The sequence below is a fragment of the Dendrobates tinctorius genome, unplaced genomic scaffold (genome assembly GCF_039654945.1).
Source record: "Dendrobates tinctorius isolate UK_male_01 unplaced genomic scaffold, ASM3965494v1 ptg000046l, whole genome shotgun sequence".
Classification (NCBI taxonomy): Eukaryota; Metazoa; Chordata; class Amphibia; order Anura; family Dendrobatidae; genus Dendrobates; species Dendrobates tinctorius.
Genome location: NW_027361714.1, coordinates 32,992,935 through 33,003,283, shown reverse-complemented (window position 1 = coordinate 33,003,283; position 10,349 = coordinate 32,992,935). Strand labels below are relative to the sequence as shown.

The window sequence follows — 10,349 nt, the reverse complement described above, 5'->3', positions numbered from 1 at the left end:
AGTGTTTCCCAACTCCAGTCCTCATGGTCCCCAGGGGTCATGTTTTCAGGATTTCCATAGTAAATAGAAATCCTGAACACATGATCCGTGGGGACCACGAGGACTGGAGTTTGGGAAACACTGGTTTACATCAAGCAACCGGTACTGTATATACTTACGCGCTTTAATCTGGGCCCGAGCATTGAGGTCCTCCCAGCGGTCCACAAGGAGCGAACAGATTTCCTCCCAGAGCCGTCGGGTAACAATCAGGTCAGCATGGCGACAGTCAGCCATATTCCATAGCGGCTCCCTTTCTCTGACGAGATCGATTAGGTGGTCCACATCTATTCCTCCAGCCTCACCGTCAGAGTTGGGAGCACACTGTGAAGGCTGTTAAAGTAAAAGAGAAAAATAGCAAAATTAGTCACCACACTTTAAGACATGAAATAAAAAGTGTACCAAAATTTAACTTAAATATTATACTTACACGCTGGTGACCGCCGCGTTGCTGTCGCCGACAACCCTGGGAGGCACTGCGAGGACCTCTTGGCCGAGCACCAGATTGGGAAGACTAGAGAAGAAAAGAAAAAAATTTATGTGTTTGGATGTTGTCATATTTGTTTGCTGTATGATGTCTGCGGTACATTGTTTTCTATGTGTTGTGTGTAGTGTGATGTTGTGTTTCTGCGTTTGATGAAAAAATCTTACCAATTGTGAGCCCACTCCAGGTGTCTGTCCACCCCTTCCTTCTTCTTCTGGGAGCTCCTCTTCAGCTTGTGATTCCTGTTTTGAAGTAAAAGGCAAAGAATAGACATATATTACAGAGATGATGGATTTTGGAAATAAAAACTTACCCTCAAACGCTGACGATGCGAGGGAGGGCTCCCAGAAGAAGATGTGGTGTCCTGTTGATGGCCAGACTCCATGGCTGTGGGTGGTGGTGCTGCTGCTGCTGCCAGTGCTGCTGCTGCTGCATCTCTTGGGCGGCTGTTGAATAAAGAGAAACAAAGGGCCAATGAATATCTTGATATTCCATGGCCCTAGTTTTGAGGAATGGGGGATTTGATAATTACCGTCTCTCATCTGCTGGTGGACTTCCCTCCCGTTGTTCAGCATGTTCCCTTTGCTGCTCCATTTGGGGTGGTGGTGGTGCTGATGGTGCTGCAGTGGTCTCCTGCCTTCTCCTGCACCTGGTTCCTGTCTTGGGTGGCATGTTGGGTGTGACTGAGGGTCCCACTGTCATGCTTTTATATATGTGTGCTGTGGGCAGAGCTACTGAGCATGCTCAGACCCAAAAAACCGCCGGATCCGGCGCATTGCAGCGCTCATAGACTTTCATTGTGTGAAAAAGCCAGAAGCGCCGGATCCGGCGGGTCTGGCTTTTTCGCCGGAGACAAGAAATGTTACAGTTGCCGTTTTTTCCAGACGCCGGATTGCGTCACATTGCCGGATCCGGCGAAAACTGGACGAAACGCATGGCCATCCGGCGCGATCCGGCGCAAATGCAAGTCAATGGGGGGGGACCGGATCCGGCATTGCATTTCACCGGATCCGGTTTTTGTCAAAAGAGCGGGATCGCGCCTGACGGCGAAAACCTGATGTGTGAAAGAGGCCTTAGCTGAAAAAATGCAGGTTCAGGCAGCAGACAGAAATCCTCAGTAAGCAAAGAAAGGAGTATCACCGGCAGTCACTGAGAGAAGTCTGCTCGCTTATGTAGTCCCAGTCACTACCACCACTCCTCCAATTATCTTCTGCAGCTGTTGAGTTAACATTATGTTGACCAGCACCACTACCAGCAGTATCCACCAGAGGGAGCCTTGCCTCAAAAGTCAGATCAAGAGAGCTCACAACAGTGGAAGAAGCAGTGGAGTCACCCGCACACAGTGTTCCTGAACCCTGGGGTTCGGCCCACAAAGTCAGGTGCTTTGCTGCCATGTGCCTGATCATGCTGGTAGTGGTAAGGCTGGTACTTTTGCTACCCCTGCTGATGCGGGCATGGCAGGTGGTGCAAATGGCCTTTTTGGAGTTATTGGCAGTGTCTTTAAAAAACAACCAGACTCTGGAAGACCTAACAGTTGTACTGGCAACTTCCGTCGTGTTGGTGTTATGGGAAACGGTTGCCCGTCTTCTGTCTGCGGCCACCACATTGCTTCTTCCTGCCTATTGGGGTGCTATGCCTCCCTCCCCTCTCGGCTGCTGTCCTCGCTCTGCATGTCCTCCTGCCAGGTAGGGTCAGTTACTATATCATCCACCATCTCCTCTTCCACTTCTGCACCCTGGTCCTCCTCCTGACTTTCTGGCAATTGTGTCTCATCATCGTCCACCTCTTGTAACACGTTCCCACCATTGCCTTTGTGTCAACGTGGCTGCTCAAATATTTGGGCATCGCTACATGCAATCTACCCTTGCCCCATTTCAAGTGCACCGGGAGAAAAGCTCGAATTTCTAAATGGAAAAGTGAACATCTCTTCGGAGTGTCCAAGTGTTGGATCAGTTGTCTCCGGGCGTTCTGCATGGTGGGAAGAAGGAGGATAGGTGAGACCTGTGACGGAGTTCCCCCACTTTTAATTATCTGGCCTGTATTTTTTTAAACAGCAAAATTGTGTGAATAACTAGGCTAAGACACAGCAACAACAGTTCAATTGAGCCCAAAAAATGCCCCAATTTTTAGCCCACAGATAGATGAGGCCTGTGACGGAGATCCCCCACTTTTAATTATCTAGCCTGTATTTTTTTTTTAACAACAAGAGTGTGAATAAAGACACAGCAAAAACAGTTCAATTGAGCCCCAAAAATGCCACAATTTTTAGCCCACAGACAGATGAGGCGTGTGACAGAGATACCACACTGTATAATATGTGGCCTCCATTTTAATTTTTTTACAGCAAAATAGTGTCAAGAACTAGCGTAACACACAGCAAAAACAGTTTAATGGAGGCCTCAAATGCCACAATTTGTAGCCCACAGATAGATGAGGCGTGTGACGGAGATACCACACTGTACAATATGTGGCCTCTATTTTAATTTTTTTACAGCAAAATAGTGTCAAGAACTAGCGTAACACACAGCAAAAACGGTTTAATGGAGGCCTCAAATGCCAAAATTTGCAGCCCACAGATAGATGAGGCGTGTGACCGAGATACCACACTATAAAATATGTGGCCTGTATTTTTTTTTACAGCAAAATAGTGTCACTAACTAGCTAGCACATATCAGAAACAGTTCAGTGTAGGCCTGAACTGCCACAAATTTTAGCCCACAGATAGATGAGGCGTGTGACGGAGATACCACACTAAAATATGTGTTCTGTATTTTTCTTTTTTTTACAGGAAAATAGTGTCAAGAACTAGGGTAACACACAGCAAAAACAGTTTAATGGAGGCCTCAAATGCCACAATTTGTAGCCCACAGATGAATGATGCATGTGATGGAGATACCACACTGTAAAATATGTGGCCTGCATTTTTTACAGTAAAATCGTGCCTCTAACTAGGGCAGCACACAGCAAAAAACAGTTCAATGTAGGCCTGAAATGCCACAATTTTTAGCCCACAGATAGCTGAGTCATGTGACAGAGATACCACACTGTAAAACATGTGGCCAGTATTTTTATTTTCTTTCCAGTGTCAAGAACTAGGGTAACACAAGGCAAAAACAGTTGACTGGAGGCATCAAATGCCACAATTTGTAGCCCACAGATAGATGAGGCCTGAATTTTTTTGGGGGGACCAGTAAAATTGAGTCAATAAGTAGGCTAATATTATATAAAGGAGACTTGGCACTCAACTTAATAAACTGTAGAACAATTTTAATGCAGTCCAAAAACACAACATTTTTGTCTCAGAATGGACCTTCATCAAAGTACTGCAACAAACATGTGTCAGAGTGAAAAAAAATATTTATATACATATCACATCTCATCAATGAAAATCAAGAAAAATCATGAGACCAAATATAAATGGAGAGTAACAATTGATATATCATGCATCAAAACTTATACAGTGGTATACTGTCATAGGTGGGGAAAGGGATAAGAGAGGATAGGGAGAGGAAGGGATCAGGGATACCTACCTGACTGCTCAGTGGTGTGGTGTAACAGGCAGCAGCAGACAGTAATGGAATGGACCCTCTCGATGTATGCAATGAGGTATGCCACATAAAATGCCTGACTGACTAGCAGTGATATCTATATACCCACATACAGTACCTGCCTACCTAGCACTGCAATCTATATACCCTGTAATTAGTCCTTTGAAGGACTCTTGATTTAGCTGGATTTGTGTATTAAATTATGGTATACCCACACTAACTTTGAAACCCCCAAATCTGACCCTATCTCAGCAGCAACTCTCCCTACAATGGCTGATTCCAGAGATGAATGTGATGAGCAGTAGTAAATGGTGAGATATGGAGCCTGAAAGTCAAAAGTTCAAAACATTGTTACTCTTTTGCTTGTCTGTGTATTTTCAGGATTTCCTTAGTATTGCACAGGTGATGGAATTATTGCATGTTGAGTTGATGCCATTATCACTTGGACAATAATAAGAAATTGCTGAAAACATGACCTATTGGTGGCTCTTGAGGACAGGAGTTGGGGAGCTCTGGTCTAAAAACTCTCCCTTAAGGGGCCACATCTCTATTCTAAACATGCGCCAGTGCATGTTTAGATAGTGCTGTCAATAAATAAAACAGAGGAAGGAGCTAGACACGCAGATTGTCTTAGGGAAGGTGCTTCTGAATCTCCATAGTGCACTAAGCACTTAATTTGCAGATTACTAAGGTTAGGTTCACATTAGCGTTCGAGTCCACAGCGTATCATCCGCATGCAGAAACGCATGTAAAAACGCATGCAAGATTCATGTTTATGCAGCGTTTATGCGCATCATCTTATGCATGATGGAAAAAAATGCTGTGTGCATACGTTTGCGTTGCTTATGCGCATGCATTAGATATGACACCAGACAAAAATGTACGTGTCTCATGGGATTTCTACTTACATTTTGAAGAATGCATGCGCATTGAATGCATTCGTACGCATGTCCTTGCATACCAATGTGTTCCCATAGACTGTAATGCATTTTTTGACTCCTTCATCCGCATGCGCATGCCTGCGCATATTTGACGGATTTTTGACACCTTAAAAATGCATGTTGTGTTTGCCGGATACCGCCGCACACAGTGAAACGACGCATGCATACACAAAAGCAAGCGTACTCATGCTAATGCATGTCCCCGCGTACACCATGTTAAAGATATGTACACATGACCCATGCGGATCGACGTGGAGCAAACACTGCGCACACAAATGCTAATGTGAAACCAGCCCTAGATAGTTTCTTCAAAAAATATACCATAGACTTTGGAACTATGCACATTACAAAAGCAAGATCCCTGACTTCATTACCATGTTATATAACCAGGAATTCTGGTATCTGATAATTCCAGAAACAAAGAAGAGATCCATGATAAAAGGTGAAATTTTATTAATAGTTTTTAAAATACAAGCAAATTTAAAACAAGCAGAGTGCCTCAGAAGGGGAGATCCACATACAATAATAGTAATTTAGTATGTTGTATATAATCAAGAGGTAAATGGTCACAAAAAAAGGTAATAGATACCGTAAGTATATCACCAGGTTGTAAGGAAAATAGGTTGGATGTACAAAAAGGGGGATTCCATCATAAATTCAATTATAAATCAAAGTGACCAATATAAGCCCCTCTATATAAATCACAAATCATCAAAAGACCATAGTCAGACTACCATAATCAATATCCATATACTAACATACTGATTTCAAAAGCCTGAAGCTTATACCCAACAGTGGGAGAGAAAATTGTTAAAGACAAAATAGTCGCATAATACACTAACTCAGATTTGTAGATAAGTGGACTCCTCTCACCCGACCCGCGTTTCGCCACTGGCTTCTTCCGGGGGCATGGCTACATAAGTGGCGATGGGCTATTTAAATACACAGATAGTCAATAAGGTGAAGAACTCGATTAAATCACCAGACATCATGACACATGCATCCCTGTCATGCCCCTTATAGCAATTTACTTCCTGGGAATGCGCTACATGAAATGCAAGTGTTCATGTGTGAAGCGCTTCCGGAAGCAATATGGGGTCAGGTCAAGGGTGAATGCGCACCGCCTTGGAGAATATAGTGAGTGAGGAATCTCTGGACAAATGCCGCAGACCATATGAGGTGAAAGCCGATAAACAGATGGAGGAAAGAAAAACCTTCATAAAAGAACAGGGGAAAAAAACAAGGGGTATGTTCCTAAACAGGATAAATCTAATTAAAAAATAAGAGCGCATAAAAAATGCCTTCTAGTGCATCCCAAAATGAGGATAGAAAAAAGTCAATAGTCATAAGTAGTGCCGCAGGCAAAATAGAACAAATACCGATAAAAGGACCGGAATGGAAGAACCATCCCTATATAAGTGCATAATAGCAAAGGTGCAGCCAGTAGTGCAATTGATGTTTTATTATAAAAAGTGAACAAAGAGAATGAACCCTACCCAAAGAGAAAGAGGATCTAATAAAACCCAAGTAATCTATGTTAATAGTATATTTATAGTAAAGCAATTAAATGGAAAGTGCTGAAGTGTAAAATTAAAAAATAAAATATAAATACTTTTCCAGTGAATAAGTAATACTTATTTTAGAATAAGCATTATGAATATAATAATAATTAGGACAGAGCAAATGTAAAAAATACATATATTCTCCAATTAACATCCTTTACAGATAATCTCCAAAAAGGACTACACTAGAACAAAAAATGCGGACTTATTATTTGTAAAATAAAAACTAGTGGTAAATACTCCTCCAGTTGATACAACAAAAAGTCCTTATGATAATATCCTTTTCCTCTCCTCAGGTACGGTCCCAAACAATATCCTCTCTTCTTGACTCATGGTCTCCGTGAAGGTCCTCAGAAGATCCCCAACAACAGGAAAACACAAAGAAGTCCTTCATCATAGGCATTGAACGTGTAATACTAAAAAATAAGACAAATATGACATTAATAAATAAAAACATTAAAATTATATACATCAAGAAAAAAACAAAAAACCTACAAAAAAAATCACAAAAAAACCTTAAAAAGATACCTCATTACAAATAAGCTGCAAAGCCCAAAGTCTCACTAAGGCCAAATGGATTTAAAGTACCTACCCTATAGATCCACCCTAACCAGAGTTTTAGCCACATCACCACCATGCAGTCAAGGTCCACTTGATCGATGTCTCTAATCTTGATATCTCTCGAATTGCAATTATGAAATTGCTTAAAATGCTTAGGTTGGGTTTTAAATATTGAGAAGTCCTCCACAGAAGTGGCCTTCTCTATATCACGGACATGTTCTCTGACCCTGATCTTTAATTCTCTTGTTGTCAGGCCCACATATATATTTTTGCACAGGCATTCAGCAAAGTATATGACTCCCTTTGAGGAACACGTCAGATGTTTTCTAATCAAGTAGGAATTTGAACCCTCTTGATTAGCAAATGAGGTAGATTTTATCAAGTTCAGGCAAGCCTTACAGAGGCCACATGGAAAGAAACCCTTCGGTCCAAGATGTCTTTTTGCCATAGATCTCTTTGGGTCAAAATGGCTGTGAACCAGATGATCACTCAAATTGGGTGATGTTCTTGTTAGGTGCACAGGAGGAATCCCAAGCCATGGTTTCTCCTACAGTCTCCTATTCAGTCTCGGCCACTGCAGATCCTTTTCAGCAGAGACGTTGGTCTCAACATCTTGCTCAGACTTGTGCTGTGCGATTGATTGCTGCTGCCTCTCCAGGTTCAGCTAAGCAATCAACAGCAAACAGCAGCAAGCAGTCGTTCCTGAAATTAAATCCGGGTTTCGCCCTACTGAGCATGCTTTTGAGGTGGCAACCAGGCTCAGACTGGCCCACCGGAGAACCGGAGGATTCTCCGGTGGGCCCAGGCACTGACTCCTGCTGGCATACTGGCCAGCAAGTGCCTAGGGCCCCCACTGCTTGAAGGGCCCCCTGAGTCAAGGGGGCCTGCCCTGTGCCAGCTAGCAGCAGCGGGAGACAAGTTCCTGTCCCCGCTGCTAAAGCGAATAGAATATTCATGCTTCTCCACGCCCCTATGGGCGTGGAGAGGCGTGAATACCATTCCTCTTTAATAGCGGGCAGCCCATCCCCAGCACTGCACTACATGCACAGCACCGCATCAGCCTCTCACACACACACAGCACCACATACACACGCAGACACACAGCACAACTCACCTCCCCGCAGCTGCAGCTCATCCCGGCTTCCTGCTTTCTGGGTGTTTCCTGTCTGTGACAGCCCAGCTGGATGACGTCATCATCCAGCGTGCTGTATCAGAGAGAAAGCTGCCAGAGAGAAAGAGGCTTCCGGGATGTGCTGCGCTGTGGGGAGGTGAGTTGTGCTGTGTGTCTGCATGTGTATGTGGTGCTGTGTGTGTGTGAGAGTGATGCGGTGCTGTGTGTGTGTGTGTGAGTGTGAGAGACGTGATGCGGTGCTGTGTGTGTGATGAGTTGCTATGTGAGTGAGTGATGCGAGTGTGAGTGTGAGAGGGGTGGTGGGGAAGGACAATGATATTGGTGGTGGGAGGCAATGCTGGAGGTGATGGGCTATGTTGGCAGTGGGGGAGGCAATGATGGAGGTGATGGACAAAGATATTGGTGGGGGAAGCAATGATGGAGGTGATGGGCAATGATGGCAGTGGGAGGAGACAATGATGGAGGTGATGGGAAATGATATTGGTGGGGGGAGGTAATAATGGAGGTGATGGGCAATGATGGTGGTGGGGGAGGCAATGATGGAGGTGATCGGCAATGATTGGTGGGGAGGCAATGATGGAGGTGGGGAGGCAATAAAGGAGGTGATAGGCAATGATGGAGGTGGCGAGAGGCAACAATGAAGGTGATGGGCAATGATGGCAGTGGGGCAGTGGGAGAGGCAATGATGGTGGTGGGGGAGGCAACGAAGGAGGTGATGAAATGGACGATGATGGTGGGGAGGAGGCAATGATTGAGGTGATAGAATGGACAGTGATGGGGTGGTGGGGGAGAATGATAGGGGTGGTGGGGGAGAAGGCAATGATGGAGGTGATGGACAATGATGGAGTTAATGGCCAATGATGGCAGTGGGGGAAGCAATGATGGAGGTGATGGACAATGATATTGGTGGGGGAGGCAATGATGGCAGTGAGGGAGACAATGCTGGAGGTAATGGGCAATGATATTGGTGAAGGGAGGCAATAATGGAGGTGATGGGCAATGATGGTGGTGGGGAGGCAATAATGGAGGTGATGAGCAATGATGGCAGTGGGGGAGGCAATGATGGAGGTGATAGGCAATGATGGAGGTGATGGACAATGATGGAGGTAATGGGCAATGATGGTGGTGGGGGAGGCAATGATGGAGGTGATGGGCAATGATGGTGAGGGAGGCAATGATGGAGGAGATGGGAAATGATGGTGAGGTGATGGGCAATGATTGGTGGGGAGGCAATGATGGAGGTGGGGGTGGCAATAATAGAGGTGATGGGCACTGATGGTGGTGGGGAGAGGCAATAATGAAGGTGATGGGCAATAATGGCAGTGGGGAGGCAATGATGGTGGGGAGAAGGCAATGATTGAAGTGGTGGAATGGGCAGTGATGGGGTGGTGGGGGAGAAAGCAATGATGGGGGAGGGGAGGGGCTGCATTATACTTTATGAGGGTTCTACATTATATTCTGATGGGGACTGCATTATTCTCAGGGGACTACATTATATTCTGGGGGGCTACATCATACTATATGAGGGGGCTACAGTATACTCTAAGGGGGGGCTGCATTATATTCTATTGTGGGGCTGCATTATTCTCTCAGGGGACTACATTATATTCTGGGGGGGCTACATCATACTATATGGGGGGGCAGCATTATGCCCTATTAGGGGGCTACAGTATACTCTATAGGGAGGCTGCATTATAGTCTGTGTTGGTGCTGCATTATACTATATGAGGGGGGCTGCATTATACCCTATGAGGGTGCTACATTATAGTCTATGGTGAGGACTGTGTTATACCTTATGAGGGGGTTGCATTATATTTTGTGGGGTGCTGCATTATAACCTATGAGGTGGGCTGCGCTATATTTTATGATGGAGGCTACATTATAATCTGAGAGAAGCTACATTATATTCTATGAGGGGGCTACCCCTCTATGATTCTACCCCCAACCCCAGCTACATAATTAAGACGTGTACTACCTTATATTATACCCTGATATTAGCGTGTTTTACCACACAATTGGCTGTCTTGTATTTATTTCTATGTAGCTACATAGCGGGCCCCAAGAATGATTTTCTCTGGTGGACCC

At 44.7% G+C, this 10,349-nt stretch overlaps 1 long non-coding RNA gene across 1 annotated transcript in view; it reads right to left on the bottom strand.

Moving 5' to 3' along the window:
- Positions 1 to 5,438: 5,438 nt before the first annotated feature.
- LOC141089612 (uncharacterized) overlaps positions 5,439 to 10,349 on the bottom strand; it is a 226,842-nt gene continuing 221,931 nt past the window's right edge. The window contains exon 4 of the long non-coding RNA XR_012232346.1: positions 5,439 to 6,987. This is a non-coding gene — a long non-coding RNA (uncharacterized lncRNA). The remainder of the gene's footprint in view (positions 6,988 to 10,349) is intronic.